The sequence below is a fragment of the Anser anser genome, assembly GCF_964211835.1.
Source record: "Anser anser genome assembly, chromosome: 1".
Taxonomy (NCBI): Eukaryota; Metazoa; Chordata; class Aves; order Anseriformes; family Anatidae; genus Anser; species Anser anser.
Genome location: NC_139720.1, coordinates 63,146,284 through 63,164,107, shown reverse-complemented (window position 1 = coordinate 63,164,107; position 17,824 = coordinate 63,146,284). Strand labels below are relative to the sequence as shown.

Below are 17,824 nucleotides of genomic sequence, written 5' to 3'. Positions count from 1 at the left end.
TTAACTCTAAATCTTCCTTGGCTTTATTTTGCAAACTGTTGTCTAAATTAAAAGATTACATGCTTCTAGAGAACAGAACAAAAGCTTTAGGAAAGGGCTGGTATCTCAAGCAAAAACCTAATACCTGTGTTAACACAGATGTTTGACAGCCTCTGTAGTAGAATACAGGCAAGAAACACACATAGCAAAATCCCACTTAAGTAGCTGTCCTTTCTGCCTCCAAAGACTGCTCCTACAACCCCAGGTGCAGATATAATGGTTACTAATTGGATGAAAAGCTACCTGTATTTCTGAGGAACTTGCAGGAAGAGCATTGAAGAATTGTGTCCTTGTTGCTTTGTAATCAGTTTCTAGAGAGCATCCACCAGGAACCCAGAAGGTGGCCACCCCCAGCCCCACAGCCTTCCCGGAGAGGAATGAACTGATTCATCGGCACAAGATTTTTTATATAGGTAGTAGAACTGGGGAGAAAATCAGTGTGGTATTTGGTCTAACCACACAATGTAGGCATGTTTAGTGCAAGCCCTGACAATTCTGTATTTTATCAGATCTATTTGAGTGAATGAAGTCTTAAAACTATAATCTTACTTTGTATCTGCTTTTATACTGTATATTTTCTATAATTCATAAATACATCCCTATAACAAGCCTGTAATATTTGACTTTATTGCCATATAGCCCTATAAAATTTGGCTTTCTAGGGGATGGAAGACAGTAATCAGTATACAACTGACAATTTCAGATCACCATGATCTCACTCTCTGACTATGGTGCTTTTTAGAGGTCATAGGTAGAGAAATGACTTCCTTTAGGTTGTAAATCAAAAAGAGAAAGTACCAAAGTATGTCTGACATCACTGTACTTTGTTTCACTTCAAACCTCCCTTTGCAATTAAAAAAACATATATTTATTATTTTAAACATTCACTTCTTGCATTGGGAAAGTTGTTGATTCCCACTTGAGGGACAAGGGCAAACATAAAGAGAGGTGGGAAATCAAGCAAAAATGTTATCTACTGGGGTAGTTTGGGATAGCCAATAAAGTAATTAACAGCACAGCTGTTAGATAGTTTGCAGTGACTCTTGCAATCAGAAGCAAAGACAGGGAAGGCAGGAAAGGGAGAGAAAGTAGAAGTTTTCAGCTGTCAGTGGAAAATAAATTGGTTCGTTCTAACCCCTTACACTAAATTGTCAAGTAGGCACATCTTATGCTCCCTAGACAGCAGTGCAGACTGCGGGAAAACAATGACTTAGGGACTTCCCGTTTTCCATCATCAAAATCTTAATCTTCAAAACAACACATTTGCTACAAAAGCCACGAGAGGGGAACTGAGAAAACAGCTGGTTAGACAAATAGGCTGTTGGAAACTACCTGCAAGAAAATGTGAGTACAAATTTCCTCACTTTTTATTCAGCATAAGAAAAAAACATTCATTGCCATTGGAAGCACAGAGTGGCATGTCGTCTGATTAGTCTCTCAGGGCAAAAGGCTAAGGAAGGCTGCATCTTATTAACACTGAAACTATTGATTAAATCTTGCATTCTGACCAGGAGCACTTGCTTGAAACAATAAAGTTTTAAGGTGTAATTTTAATTAGAGTCAATCAAATTACACTGATTATTGCTGTTAAAGGAAACTAGAGCTCTTTAGAGAATTCCAGTGGTAACTTAGACCCTCTTCACTTGATCAAGAACCAAGCTAAAGTGTTAAGGTGGCATTTGCCATACTGTGTGCTGCCTTCCAGGAACTTTGGCTGGAAGGGAAAGTGTTGACCACTATGAACATAAAATTAGTGTGAAATGAAACATTTGATGGTATTAAAAAAAAAAATCAAAGAACAAGTACAGAAGCAGTATCCTGTATGTTCATGTAAATCCTTATAAAGGTCACTTTTCTGCGTGAAATCAAAGCTTTCAACAGAACTGCAAGAGTTCAGTGGTTTTGGAAAGATCAAAGGTGAAGGTGCTAACCCATTGTGATAGCTGGTGGTGTGAGGTGAATACCCTCCTTTTACGAGGAACTGAACAGAAACTAGCATTTCCTTAAGTGAATTGCTGAACTAATCACAGGTTCAAATAAATGACAAAGAGGTAAAACTGTCTGAGCATGATAAAAATCCCAGAGCTCTTATTTGGACTTTGGCAAGAAAATCTTTTTATTATGGCAAAGACGTTCAGTCTGCTGGATGAGTTTTTTTCCACTGTAGGGTTCATACTAATTTTGTTTGATTTTCTACCCTTCCTACCCATCCTTCTAGGCAGAAAAAATATATATATCCAATCCCATATAAACCCAGTCCTTTCTCCCGAGCACTCGGGCATATAACAGTTATCTCCAGAGGTAACTATGACACATTGAGACATGGACTATTTGAGCTCAGCACGTGTTTAGGGAGAAGGAGAGGAACATACATCTATGCACATCAGTGATTCATACGAGGTGAAAGAAAGGGGGAGGCTGAGCATGGCTTGAACAATGGGGATTTTTTCTGCCCTCTGGATTCAAAGGTACAAATATTTTGTTTATTTATTCTTTTACTATGCTCGTGAAGATGTGAGGAAAGATGCTAAAAAATGTACACCGGTAAATAATTCAGAAGAAAAACATTTCCATTCTAAGAAATAAAATTAATAGTTTTAAGACCAAAAGAAAAAAAAATCCTGCAATAAAATAATCTGATTCCTACCACCACTCTTTCCTATAAACATTTTGTTGAGACTGAAGCCAGTACATACTTCTAAAAGCCTGTGCAATCTTGATATGAGCATTTTTAGTTTACAAGGAATCCATTCTAATCAACAGATAATTTGTTTCAATGATCAAGCATTCTCACAGTTAAAATCACTATGTTATCACTAGCCTGGATTTAAATCCCAGGTATGTATTGTTATTCTTATCAACTTCTGAATTCCACTGAAAAATCTCAGTATATGGCTTACTATAAAGTTTGAAAATATCTGCAATACCCTTACAATGATGTTGGCTGCTATTCATTATTTTGGAGAGGATGCCTAAGTCAAGGCAACCTATCCCCCGCATTGCTACATCAACTGTCAAAAAAGAAAGAAGTGTTATTGTCATGGGGGACTCCCTTTTGAAAGGGACAGAGGGCCCAATATGCCGACGAGACCCAACCCACAGGGAAGTCTGTTGCCTCCCTGGGGCTCAGGTGAGAGACTTTGCGAAGAAAGTCAAGCGCCTGGTACGGCCCACCGATTACTACCCGCTACTGGTCTTTCAGGCTGGTAATGACGACATAGCAATGGGAAGTCCGAGAGCAATCAAAAGGGACTTTAGGGTTTTGGGGAGACTACTTAAAGGATCAAGGGCACAGGTTGTGTTTGCCTCCGTCCTTCCGACAGGGGGAATCGATGCTGACAGACTCATCACATTAACACGTGGCTTCGGGACTGGTGCAACTGGCAGAATTCCAGGCTTTTTGATCACGGGAAGGTCTACGCGACACCGGGCCTGCTGGCACCAGATGGGATGCGACTCTCTCAGAGAGGGGTGAGGATTTTTGCTCAGGAGTTGGCAGGGCTGATAGATAGGGCTTTAAACTAGAATCGAAGGGGGGAGGGGATAAAACCAGGCATGCCAGTGATGACCTAAGGGATGGTGCGTAGAATCAGACGGACTGTGTGTTAGTGAGGCCCTTCGGTCGGCTACACAAGGTGCTGCTTGTAGGGAGGCGCATTTGAAGTGCTTCTACACAAACGCATGAAGTATGAGGAATAAAATGGATGAGCTAGAAGTCTTGGCCCAGTCCCGCAGCTATGACATCATTGGCATAAGCGAAACCTGGTGGGATGAGTCCTGTGGCTGGTGTGTTGCAATAGATGGTTACAGGCTCTTCAGGAGGGACAGGCAGGGTAGGCGGCATGGTGGGGTGGTGATGTATGTGAAGCATGGGCTGGACTGTGTGGAACTTCAACTTGGCGATGGCAAAGTTGAGAGCCTCTGGGTAAGGATTAAGGGACGAACAAATAAAGGGGATGTCGTTGTGGGAGTCTATTACAGAGGACCTGGCAAACGCAGGACAACAACACAGATGAATTATTCTTTGCAGAACTAAGAGATGCCTCAAGATCAACTCCCCTTGTCCTAATGGGGGATTTCAACTTGCCAGATGTCAACTGGGATTACCACATGGCTGACACGAGCAAGTCCAGGAGGTTCATAAAGCACCTAGATGATAACTTCTTGGTGCAGGTGCTAAGAGAGCCAACTAGGAAAGGTGCCCTCCTAGATCTGTTGCTGGAGAACAGAGAGGGTCTTGTGGGAGACGTGGCAATTGGCGGCCGTCTCGGTCATAGTGACCATGAAGTGGTTGATTTTAGAATTTATGGTGACAGAAGGAAAACTGTCACCAAAACTTCAGCCCTGGATATGGGGAAAGCAGACTTCAGGCTGTTCAGGGAACTAGTCAGCAAGGTCCCCTGGGAAACTGCTTTTGAAGGCATTGGCGTCCATCCGTGCTGGTCAGTCTTTAAGCACTGCCTCCTAAAAGAACAAGATCAGGCGATTTCAAAATATTGGAAGTCAGGCAAGCGGGGCAGAAGGCCAGCCTAGCTGACCAGGGAACTTCTACTGGAGCTTAGGCAAAAAAAGAAAGTGTACGGCAGCTGGAAGGAGGGTCAGGCGAGAAGGAAGGAATACAGGGATGCTGTTCGTGTTTGTAGGGAGAAAATTCGTGTGGCCAAAGCCCAACTAGAGTTGAAGCTGGCTGTGTCTGTGGGAGACAATAAAAAAGGTTTTTTTAGATACGTGAACAGAAAAAGGAGAACCAAAGAAAACATAGGTCCGCTACTAGATGGGAAAGGTCTCCTCACAGACAATGACACAGGCAAAGCAGAGACGTTTAACGCCTTCTTCGCCTCTGTCTTAAACACTGATAATGGGCTTCGGGACCCAGGGTGCCCTGAGCTGGAGGACCATGATGGTGGGAAGGACAAACTCCCAACCGACCTTGAACGTGTGCGGGATTTGCTGCTCCACCTGGATCCATACAAGTCCATGGGTCCAGATGGGATTCATCCTAGGGTGCTTAAAGAGCTGGCTGATGTCATTGTGGGACTTCTCTCAATTATTTTTCAGAAATCTTGGGCATCTGGAGAGGTCCCAGTAGACTGGAAGCTGGCAAATGTGCCAATTTTCAAGAAGGGTAAGAAAGAAGACCCTAGCAATTACAGGCCCGTCAGTCTTACATCAGTGCGTGGTAAAATTATGGAGAAGATGATCCTTGAAGTTATTGAAGCGCACCTGGCGGACAATGCAGTCATTGGTCCCAGCCAACATGAGTTCATGAGGGGTAGGTCCTGCCTAACAAATCTGATTTCTTTTTATATCACCCATCTAGTCGATCAAGGGAAACCAGCTGACGTGATCTTTTTGGACTTCAGCAAAGCTTTTGACACGGTTTCCCATAGGATCCTACTGGACAAAATGTCCAGCATACAGCTAAACAAAAATATCATACGATGGGTGAGCAATTGGCTGACGGGCAGGGCTCAAAGGGTTGTGGTAAATGGGTCCACATCCAGCTGGCAGATGGTCACTAGTGGGGTCCCTCAAGGCTCCATTTTAGGGCCAGTCCTCTTCAATGTCTTTATAAATGATTTGGATGTAGGACTAGAAGGTGTTTTGAGCAAATTTGCTGACGACACCAAACTTGGAGGAGTTGTAGACTCGGCTGAGGGTGGAAAGGCCTTGCAGAGAGATCTGGACAGATTGGAGAGCTGGGTGATCACCAACCATATGAAGTTTAATAAGAGCAAGTGCTGGGTCCTGCACCTGGGACGGGGCAACCCTGGCTATACGTACAGACTGGGCGACGAGACGCTGGAGAGCAGCCCCGCAGAGAGGGATCTGAGGGTTGTGGTTGACAGCAAGTTGAATATGAGCCAGCAGTGTGCCCTGGCAGCCAGGAGGGCCAACCGTATCCTGGGATGCATCAAGCACGGCATTGCTAGTCGGTCGAGGGAAGTGATTGTCCCGCTCTACTCTACGCTGGTGTGGCCTCACCTCGAGTAATGTGTGCAGTTCTGGGCACCACAGTACAGAAAGGACATTAAACTGTTGGAGAGTGTCCAGAAGAGGGCGACGAAGATGGTGAACGGCCTAGAGGGGAAGACATATGAGGAGCGGCTGAGGTCACTTGGCCTGTTCAGCCTGGAGAAGAGGAGGCTGAGGGGGGACATCATCGCAGTCTACAACTTCCTCGTGAGGGGGAGTGGAGAGGCAGGTGACCTATTCTCTGTTATCACCAGCGACAGGACCCGCGGGAATGGTGTCAAGCTGAGGCAGGTGAAGTTTAGGCTGGACATCAGGAAGAGGTTCTTCACCGAAAGGGTGGCCGCAAACTGGAACAGTCTCCCCAGTGAAGTAGTCACTGCACCAAGCCTGTCTGAATTTAAGAAGAGATTGGACTGTGTACTTAGTCACATGGTCTAAACTTTTGGGCAGACCTGTGCGGTGCCAGGAGTTGGACTTGATGATCCTTATGGGTCCCTTCCAACTCAGGATATTCTATGATTCTGTGATTCTATGTTGCTGACTGGAAGACATAAATGAGTAAGTAGGCAGTTTCTGCAGGTCAGTGTGAACAAAACTAAAATTGTTCCAAGAAAAAAAGCAGAATGCTGGTAATTAACTAACAAATCAAATTGACATTCCAGATTAGCTTTATCAGAACAAATAGCTGATGTTCTGAATCTGCCTATAGCTCTGTGTGCCCACAAGAAAGTCAGATGCCTATCAGTCAGCCCCAGGAGCTGAATTCAAAGTGAAGGCTTCTGGGGTATGAGACTCGTTGCATTGAAGTGAGGTGGCTAGGGAATGGAACCTACCTTCACTGATGTGCTGGATAGCAGGGTTAAGGACTGACCACTGCCAGCACCCAACTCAGGTGTAATGAAATAGCTCCTGTCCTGCTTTCAGGACAGGAGACTCAAAAATATGACAGAGTAAAACAAGAGACTGCCCGTCTGTTCTAGTACAAGAAATAGACCTTGAGTGACAGCAAAAAAGCTGAAAATGTTCATCACTTTTGAATGTCATGTAGCCTAGTTGTGTACCTAAATAAGCATTGATGGTCCCAATTTTCAGAAATGCCTTTTTTTTTTTTGAATAGGAAAAAGACCATGAATTATGCTTTATAACCATTCCACAAAATGAAATGTTAGTTAAAAAACAAACAAAAACACAAACCAACAAGTCAGTATATTAAACTTCAATCTGTAGTCTGTTATATAGTTCTGGTCTGGAAAAAATTTTACTGGTTTTCTAAAGATTAATTTTGCAGTAGAATAAATATAAGTTTGGCTTACAAATTGTGATTTAATGGAACAGAATAAAACATACTGAATTTAAAATACAGCTCAATTAGATGTACTCCTACCCTAGAAAATCATTTTCAGCTTAAATAGTTGCAGCACCAGCTCTGATTACATTTACAGTTTTATTCATTGTCCAGTACTGACAGTTCTTCAAATTTTAGGGCAAGATATGTGTTAATGAAGGTTTTCATTTATTATCCAGTTATGGGAATCAGGTAAATAGGGGAATATACAGCCTTTCTCAAAATAATAGGTTTCTTGTATTTCTAATTTAAAAGCAATATTTCAAAACATTGAAAGTGCACTTCAAGACTGAGCATAAAGGAAAAAAAGAAGCCTCAACTTACTGTTGTCTGTTGTAATGAAAATAAAAGAAAAATAAATAAATAAATAAATAGAAATAGTTCTGTCATTATTTGATTAAGCAAAGTGTCACTCTCCATCTTTTTTATAAGTTCCCTTTAAGTACTGAAAAGATGTAATGAGGTCACCCCAGAGCCTTCTCTTCTTTAGGCTGAACAGCCCCAGCTATCTCAGCCTTTCTTTGTAGGAGAGGTGCTCCAGCCCCTTGATCATCTTCGTGGCCCTCCTCTGGACCCATTCTAACAGGTCCACATCCTTCTTGTGCTGGGGGCCCTGGGCCTGCACACAGCACTGCAGGTGGGGCCTCGGAAGAACAGAGCAGAGGGGGACAATCACCTCCCTCACCCTGCTGGCCGCTCTTTTGATGCAGCCCAGGATGCAGATGGCCTTCTGGGCTGCAGGTACGCACTGCTGGCTCATGTCAAGCTTTTCATCCATAAGAACCCGCAGGTCCTTCTCAGCAGGGCTTCTCTCAATGAGTTTTAATCCCAGTCCGTACTCACGTCTGGGATTGCCCCAGCCCAGGCGCAGCAACTTTCATTCTGACTTGTTGAACCTCATCAGGTTCAGGTGGTCCCAATTCTCAAGCTATAAATCTCCCCTATTTCCACGATATTCCTGCAGCCAGGATGTTTAGATATTCATCCTGCACATATGTGCATACATGCAATTATCTGCTGCCAGTTTAGAGGAGTTTTTTGCCTACCATAATGACTATTTTTTAAATGTTTATATTTGGACATATCACTAAGCTATAAAAGAACCTCAAAGATTTTCAGAAGTATGTAACGGCCCTAAAAGTGTCCATGAATTTCCTACAATGGAGACATTTTTCACCAGAAAGAATGGCCTCAACTTAAAGAATCAATATTAGATGGCTTGGAACAAATTGAGAAACTGAACAATGAAAAATTACCAGGAACAGATGATATTTATTCAAGAGCTTAAAGCATCTCAGCTATGGAACTGCCATGAGGTGTGATCTATAGCATAGCACCAACAAAGTGCTTGAGGAGTAGAAGGTGGCAGTATGGCACCAATCTTTAACAAAGGCTCCCTGTCCCTGCATGAAACTCATAGAAAAAAAATCCCAGCTGTTGTAAGAGACAGTGAGAGAAACAAAGAAGTGAATGAATAGTAAATAAGTGTATTAACATGACTTTTGCTCAGGCAAGTCATCCATCATATGGACAGAATCAGTGCCCAAGTGGTCAATCTGCCATCTTCCAGAAAAGGTGGCAACAGCTCTCCTTATCAAAAGCCCTTCAGACCTCTCAGGCTGGAAAGAAAGTTTCTCTCAAAGACTGATGACTGCTTAAAAAGTAGGAAAGAGAGCATTCAACTATATGGTCAGTTTTGACGATGGAAAGCAGTTACTGTCATGGTCCTCCTAGGTTCTGAATACTAAGACCTAATGCTGCCTACAGTGACAGCTACAGTGAACTGCCACAGAAAGACTGCATGACATTGAGTGACCAAATAATAAAATGGCCAATGAAAAAAAAAATTGAAAATCAAATGCAATACATTGTAAGTAATGCACTTAGGTAAAGAAAAAAAAGATATATGTAGTATAGATTATAAATTCTAAATTAGCTATTTCCATTCAGGAAAGAGATTTACTTCAATTCCTCCTCCTATCCAGCCTTCCTTGCTCTTTCCTCTCACATTAGCTGACCCCAGATGCCTGACACCTCAGTCTGGCTCTGGTACCTGACTGATCATAGGGCTAGCCAGCTCAACACACCAAATACAAATGCACTTTTTTTTTTTCCTTCTGTTTTTAAGTGCATTCTCTACCCTTTCAGTCAGTCATTTGGAGTGAATTGGTGTGTTGTGTGACTGGACAAGCATCAGAACTGCACAGGCAAGTTTATGAATCCAGGAGCTGGGGGTGCAGAAGCTGAAAGAGCAGGACCTTTCTCTCTTGGCAGTACCTAGCTGTTATCTTGGCTCTATGTATTATGAAACCATAAGCTCGTGCTCATCTCTAAGCATCTGCTACTATCCCAGACAGCAAATTACCTAGATTAATCTTTATTCTGGTGCTGTACTGTCATTCTTATGTTCAGTGAACAAGACTTTGAAAGCAATATGGATACTTACTTTCTAGCAGGGTAGGTAATATTGTGACCACTGTCCCAGAGCTTCAACAGTCTTTGTCCATTAAGAAATCATTAATGTTCAGTTTAAGATCTTTGGTAAGTTCTTCAGTAAGATCTTCAGCTCTTCTCCCTGTTTAACAAATCACAAATAAAATTAACTATAGAAGTGTATAATAAACTATATATATATACATATTCTTATATCTCATAATTCTTTCCTTGTTTTAAAGTGGAATATATCCATCTTTATTGTGTTCTTTCCTGATCAAAGAAATAAATAAATTTCTATACACCCAGAAGAATTGTTAGAGCTGAACTCAGTCTTACATTTTGGAAATAAAATTATTTCACCATTATTGCGAAGTCTCATTTGTTGAATAACTTGAAAAAGTATGAAATGCTTTAGGGATTAATTATATGCTCTGAGTCATGCTTTTTATAAAGCTACCACAAAATGGCATCCAAGGAGTACTCAGGCATGAATACATTTTAATTTTTGAAATCTTGCAACCTGAAAAGAGAAGACTCTATCAGGAGACACTCTTGATTAAGGCTATGACTCTGCCCTAACTGGATGTATTAACTCCAAACATAGAACTATGGTGGCCAATTGGTTGAAACGCTTCTCAATTTGGGATGAAGACAAAGTTAGCAAAACAATGGGTTGTTCATAGATGCTACCTACTTTTTCTTCTGAAAATACAAATGGAAAAAAAAAAGCATAAAACTGAATGTGAAACCTGTTTCTTACAGTTATTAGTTTAGGTAATTTTGTACTTACAGGTGTGATTTTTTTTTATGATTTTTTTGCTAAAAAAAGATCTGGAGTAGCTATAAGCATACTGACCAAAACATTAGGAAGGCATACGTATGTGATATGGTTGCTGAAACAGCTTGTATAACACGGGCCCAAAACATTTTAAGCTGTGTCACAATTCTCTTCCAACATTGTAAGTGTATTTAGGTTAAGTGCATATATAGCAAAGACTATATAACCCAACTGATTTCTCTGTGAACAGGAGGTCGTTGAAGTCAGGATGCCAGCCTGTCTTAGATGGGAAGTTGTTGTTATTTAAATGAACATTACAAATCACTACTAAAACCCTGAGAGAAAAATAGCAGCCATAAGTAGCTAACAGATTTGCTAAACATTCTTCATCTTCATGGCCCAAGTGGGACTATGAAAGTGCATTAGTATAAATACTTACATTTAATATGTTACGTCATACTGGCAAAATTGTCATGAATAAATGTAAGTCCAAGCACAAACTCTATTCTTCTAGTTTATAGTGAGAAAATCACACGGTCCTGTATTCTTGTTTACCAATATCCTTGTCCCACAGAAGCACAGGAAACCAACTTGTGAAGCCATAATAAATTGGTGTCTGAAAATATGAAGGAGTGAGGCAGCTCATGAGCAACATCTGGGGCACAAGACCTGAGCTGGGCTGGAACAGCTCTGCCCTGGCTCCAACCCTCTGCTTGACCTCAGACAACCTGTTTTCTTTTGGTGGCCACCATTTTCTCTCCTGACTTCTGTTTCTTTTCAACATGTAAGGTTGATTACATAGGTACAGATGTTAAGCACAATGGTTTCTCTGAAATTGCATTTAGGTATTTAGCTCCACGTAGCTGAAGAGGGAATGTTGGGTCAAGGATCTACAGCTTCACAACTAGCATTAGCCAGGTCTTAAAACAACTTGTCCAAATCCCAGAAAAGGGTTTATTTAGCAGTGTACCATTGATTCAGCCAGAGAAGTGATTTAACTCAAAACTCACAATTAATTCTCAATTTAATGAGACTTTGCAAATTAAAACAAACAAACAAAAAAGCATCTGTATAATCTGGCAGTTCAGCATATGGTTGCTGGGGGAAGGAAAGCTATTTTGCATGTCTATAAAACTGATACCAGAAGCTGATGGCTATGAAATGTGTGTCTGAGTTGTTGGTCTAAATAGAGCAGAAGCTGTTGGCCTGATGGTGGGTTGTGTGGGGGCAGTATCCAGAACCAAGTGAGAACTGGAGTGATCAGAAGAAAATGCCAGGCACCAGCTGGAGAAAAATCATTGCCCATTGATACAAAAGGCATTGATTCTTCCCTCCCAACATCTTATGGGACATAGAATTGTCATTCTTCTGGCCTATGGAAATCCAGGAAGGAAAGTACAATTTTCTGTGTGCTTTATAATAGTGTTGTTGTAGGTGTGACAGCCAGAGAAAGTAAGACTTAGAACAGAGCTCACATCCATTACTAGGCTGGATATAGAATATTTTCAAGCACAGAGTCATCTAGAGGAACCCGATAGCACTTTTTTTTTTTTTTTTTTCTAGTAAAAGATGGTGCCTCTCCCTACCAATTGATTTCCCAGAAGTACAGTTCTGTAGTCACCCACCATAAGGAGTTACAGCACAATTTAATTATCTGAAGAGTGAGGCCAGGGGAAGTTGCTGTATCACTCATGAATAGCACAAGTGAAAAAGAAAAACTGCTGATGGACACATTAATATTTCCCTTCTCAGCAGTGTTTAAGGAACACATATTTTATAGTCTGACACCCTCGTTTACCACTGTATTCAGTGGATGTAATGCAAATATGACAGAAAGCATAATTTTACTTAGTATACTAATATGAATAAGCAGACATGAATGTCAGAAGGAAGAGAAATATATTCTTAAATGAAATAAGAGACTCCAGTCATTACAGAACTAAGCAGCTCCTCTCTCTGGGCATTAATAGAGCACTAGCAGTTTATCACACAGATATGATGGTTCTTCTCCTTTCACCAGACAGTGCTTTACTTCAAGTGCCTTAATTCAGGAAGACAGTGATTAATACTAGCAGCATTCATCATAATTCTTCTGTGAAATCACCCCCACAAAATTTACCACATTGGCTGAAGGAAGTGACTGCCATCGAGACAAGGAGACTAATGACTGAGAGTAGAAGGTTAACCTAGCACACCAGCAACCCAACAAGAACCACACAAGGTTCAATGAAAAAAAAAAAAGTATAAGAACAATCAAAGAAAACTTGCCTGCTTTGTTGGCTGCTGATTCCATTTCTTTCCAGCCAATGCAAGAGGCCACATGCTAAGTCAGTGTAGATGTTTCACGTTTAAGAGTATATTAATTCCCTTTGATCACAGCCCTTTCTCATTGTTGAAATGCATCCTATGAAGTTGGCTCTGCCAGTCCTCTGAAAATGCCCTCCCTAAACAAACATGAGGGGATAAGAAACTTAGTTAAATTCTCTTTCATGACTGATTTTCCTTCAACCTTCAATCGTCTCTGAAGGAGATATCAGAGTTGCTAAAGTTACTTGCTAATCTCAAGCACCTTCAGAAAGCAGACTCTGAAACTTGTCTTTCCAAAACAGCCCTAATCTCTCAAAACTGCTATCAAAACCTGCAGTAAAACAGCCATCCATCTATTCTCAGTTCTTGTCACAGTAGCTCAGAAAGATATATAGCTGTGCTGACATGCATTGAAAGAAAGCCAGATTTTGAAGAAGGCCATCTGCATCTTGTTCTGTTTTCATGGCCTGAAATAATGCCTATTTCTGTTTTCTTAGTTGCTTTGTTTGTGCCTAAATGTGGCTTGTAATAGCACTTGCTTGAAATGGGAGTAGAAGAAAAGCTATCTTAAGTACAAGGCTGGAATAATGCCACTGAACATATTCATCCCTTTTGCCCCAAAGACAAGTTTCATAATAATGTGATCATTGTCATTAAAGTGTCCTATTTTGGGATTTGGTACTTTTGTACACTAAAATAAAGAGATGTAATTTTTTTCTTAAATCCAGGTTTGATTCAGTTTCTGTTCCATCTCTTTGGCTTCTATCTCCTCTGCTGCTTTGTATGCCTTCTCCTCCCTTTTCTTCCATGCACGAATAGCTTTTCCTTCCTGTTTTCTCTGCATCTCTTGAGCTGAATCTGCCTCTAAAATCTTCTGAAAACAATTTATGTGAAATTTTGAATTCTACATTTGAATCTATTTCTTGATGCTGGCACAGGAGGTCTCCAAATCTCCCTGTTTTAAAGACAAAGGGAGAAGTGGGAATTCTATCATACATAATGACAAAACAATGCCACTGTTCTCTGTCAGGAAAGGGGATCATGCAAGAATTGTCATTTTAAGGGACAACTCACATTGTATTTTCGGTAAGAAAATGAACCACAACTGCTATAGTGTGACTGCACAAGTTCAAAGCAAACCAAAGGCTGAATTATTATAATTTAGTCCCATGAAAACTTTCTTTGAGAATGTCTCTCACTGTGCACAGCCCAGATGTCCTATGCCCTCCTGTGGGGGGAAAAAAAAAAAAAAAAGGAAAATACTTTACATTACTTGTAAAGCACAGCAGCAGCAGCCTCTGACAGAGCAGTGAGAGGAGTGCTGGCAGAGCAAGAAAGGTAGTGTCTGCAGCTGAACACATCTGCTAGATTGTCAGAGAGCCTGGCCAGGACTTGCACAGTTTCTGGGACTAGCAGCCTGAAGGGATAAGCTCCATAAAGTTGCAACAACAGAGCTGTTCTGTGCTTATTTAAGCAAAACTCTTCCTCTGAGGCAGAGACTGAGAGCTCCCCACGGAAAACTTATTTACATATTTGAGTGATACATCACTTGGTTATGAGAACATTTCTCAGGACTGTAAATCTGGTAGCTAGTCTAAATCTGTGATCCCACTGAGGTTTTTTAGCTTCTTCCCTGTTACAGACAGAGAAAAATTTAGATAGATAAGCCCTGTTAAAAGTGACTGTTTTTCTTACTGCTAAAGAAGAAACAGTTGCAAGATGAGCTGCAAATTTTCATCCAAATGTTTGAGACTGTTTTTAGCTCTTGGGCCACAGATAATAGGGTTTGAAGCATTGCAGTCCCACACCTCTCTCTCTATCTGAAAAATAAAATGTGTGTATATATATATATATATATATATATATACGTTGCTGTTCTGGCTTGTAGTCAATAAGGTGGTTTTTGGCCATTGAAGCAGTACATGTCTCTGAGACAGCTCAAGTCCAGTCAATTAGAGATTTGGGGAATCAAGGGAAAAACTTTTAGTATCAAGTGTTATGGAATGTAAAGCCAATGTATCCACAAAAGCATAGGACTCAGACCTTACAGGAAAGGTCTCTAGGCCCCACACTGCAATGGAGTGGGACACTCTGACATATGTGTGTGGGATTTATGGGAGAGGAATAGCATGGATTAGAAGACCAGTAGTGACAATTTATCAACAGCACAATTCTGCAGAAATGCACTTCTGGCAAGAGGATAGGAGCAGGTTCTTCCACCCCCACGCCCTTTGCAAGAAAAATATCTTAACTAAACTCTCTGTTTCTTTTATGACTAAAACAGAAACCTGGACAGCTGTGATTCAAATGCAGGCTCAGAGATGTAGTTCACAAACACATGTGCTGTGGTCCTCGGTACTGCAACAGCAAAGAGGTGTTTGGCCACAGCTAGAGTGAGCCTATGACTGCACAATGCAGTGAGACTGAAACAGCTGGCTGCTGGTACATGAAGGCGTTTTTTAGGCTGGAGTTCTTTTGGTGGAAACTCCTCAATAGCTCCAAAATGCCGAAGGAGTTCTGTAGACCCTTAGTGGGGATGTAAAAACACCTCTATGGGCCTTGCTGAAAGTGCTACTCTGTGGAAGCAGCTTTCTTCTTGTGCTTCAGAGCAAACACGGAGGACAAGGAGACCTTCATGAAGCCATTAGCATTCAGCACGGGGCTATCCGGCTGCTCTGGAGAAGGGACTATCATGCCCCTTTCTTATTGCTGATGACTTGTTTCCAGCAGGGATAGTGCTGTTGATAAATTGCTCGGCACTACTGCCCATACTCCCACACCTTATCTCTTTGTTCAGGATTACTTCTCCTCTGGGAAATGTGCAGCCTCTGGGGTGCAGGGCAGGAAGGCTGATGAAGCGGCCAGAGCACTGCCAGACAAGTGAGAACACGGGGAACAACAAACAGCAGCAAACACTGAGAGGAGGCATACAAACGTAAACATGTAAGTTTTGTTTCCAGCTACTAGCAGTGTCAAGTTATTCTGGCAAGAGCAAAATTACAGCTCAGGCAGACTGTATCACAAGGAATCACTTATCACTGTAGAAAAAAGAATTGGCACCAACACTCTGCAAGCACTTTTGCAGGGTAACCAGAGTTCAGCTAGTTGGTGACAGATTTCACCTGATAACTTCACAGGAGACAAAGAGTGGCAAATTGTAATTGGCAAATGTACTTTGAAAGCTGCAGAGCAAAGCTGGGAAGGTGCAAGGTGTGCAAGTGCCCGAGCCCTGTTTGGGAGCTTGGCTATAATCCTTGGGGCTTGGTTGCCTCGTGTTTCTGCCTTGCTACATTTTTATCTTCCACTCATTTCCCAAAAAAAAAGCAGCAGGTGTTGTGCAAAGAAGAAACACTTACCCCTGGACAACATTATCAAATACAAGGATATGAAAGGCAGACCTGAAAAAATAAACAGAAAGACAGAATAAGATAGAGAGACTGAAAGGGGGGGTGGGGATGAGGCTAAATAAAATAAATAAATTAAAAATAAACAAAAAACAACAACAACAACAAAAACTTTATTCACTTCGGAATCCAATTATCTGTTCATCCAGAAATAACTTACATGGTTCTTCTGTCTGCACATAAGCAGCTCCTCCCCAGGAGGTATGATGCTATGACTGGATATACTCAAACAATACTGCAAAGGGAAGCAGGACAGAAAGCCAGAGCAAGGAAGGGAGCTGGACTGCTCCTTGGGAAACCAAACCAAGTCCCAGGCTCTTCCTCCATTTCCCGTCTCTGTTTTTGGCAAATCCCTTTATTTTTATTCTGCTCTGTCTGCTCTCTGGAGATGGTGACTAGCACACTTCTTTCTTCATGTGATTTGATTTGCCTGGGTAGGCTGTAAATGTCTAGGAGCAGGGACATCCATGCTCTCATTCTGCACATTATTCATGTCTAGCAACAGTCAGAGGCCCTCTCTCTCTGCTGTAACTACACTAGTACATATTTGTTTGAATATTCTGGTACCCTTTAGCAGCAGCAGCAGAAAGTGCAGCAGCTGCAGCAGTGGGATGTTGCTTATGCACAGGAAAAAAGAAAAAAAAAACATATTTAGGAATAAATGGTCTTTCATCTTCACAAGTTCACAACTTCACAATCTTCACATTTTCACATGCAGGGAAGAAAGAGGAATGAACAAGTGGATCAAGACCACCTGAAGTAGATAAAATACTGAGATCTCCTGATAACATGCAAACCTAGGCCAAGAAAAATGTTTGGGGAACCAAAAAGTAACTGTGGTGCTCCCCGAGTAGACTTCTGAACCAGGTGCTAGGATTTCTCCTACAGACCACAGTGAGCTCAGCAGCCCTCTGTATTTTTTTTCTTCATGTTACTGTGAAGAGAATGTTAACATTACTATTCACAATTTACAGATGAGGAAACTGAGGCACAAGGAGGAAGGCACAAGGACTGGGCCAAGACTGCAGGTGTATTAGTGGCATAACCAGGAATACAGGCATCCACATTTCCAGTCTGGCACTTTTAACCACTCTAAACTTCATGTATTTATCTGTTCCACTGAAATTTGTATCCAGTTCTGAGTGAGCATGATGGCACTGAAGGAACATGAGGAAGATGCAGCCCCATCCAGCTGTAAGTATGCCCAAATTACATCTGTTCTGTCACACGAACCAAAGAGAGACTGCTGCTGCTCAGGATTAGACACATACATCCCCAACTCCCTTCAAATGGCTTGTCAGCATCAAAAACTGCAATGTCCTCGGTACTGCTAATCTTTTCAGAGAAGTAAGGTTTGAAGGGACAGGTCAAACGCTTTATAAAATCAATTGAATGCATTGAAAAAAGAAAAAAAGGTAAGACCTGGGACATACAAATTTTCAGCCTGGTCAGAAACAGACAGGACCATTGCTTTTACAACAGCTGAGAAGGGGCAGAGCACAACCCTGCTAAGAGTTACCTGTTATGATTGCAAAAAGA

The 17,824-nt window shown here is 41.6% G+C and overlaps 1 long non-coding RNA gene across 4 annotated transcripts in view; it reads right to left on the bottom strand.

The window, feature by feature from the left end:
* LOC310904168 overlaps positions 1–16,282 on the bottom strand; it is a 46,718-nt gene extending 30,436 nt beyond the window's left edge. For 2 of the 4 annotated variants that reach the window (XR_014588092.1, XR_014588093.1), the window contains exons 1-2: positions 12,839–14,681; positions 9,807–9,931 (exon numbers count right to left, since the gene is read on the bottom strand). This is a non-coding gene — a long non-coding RNA (uncharacterized lncRNA). Of the gene's footprint in view, positions 1–9,806; positions 9,932–12,838; positions 14,682–16,237 lie in introns of those variants that run through there. The other 2 variants (XR_014588091.1, XR_014588094.1) reach the window with 2 other exon arrangements.
* Positions 16,283–17,824: the final 1,542 nt, after the last annotated feature.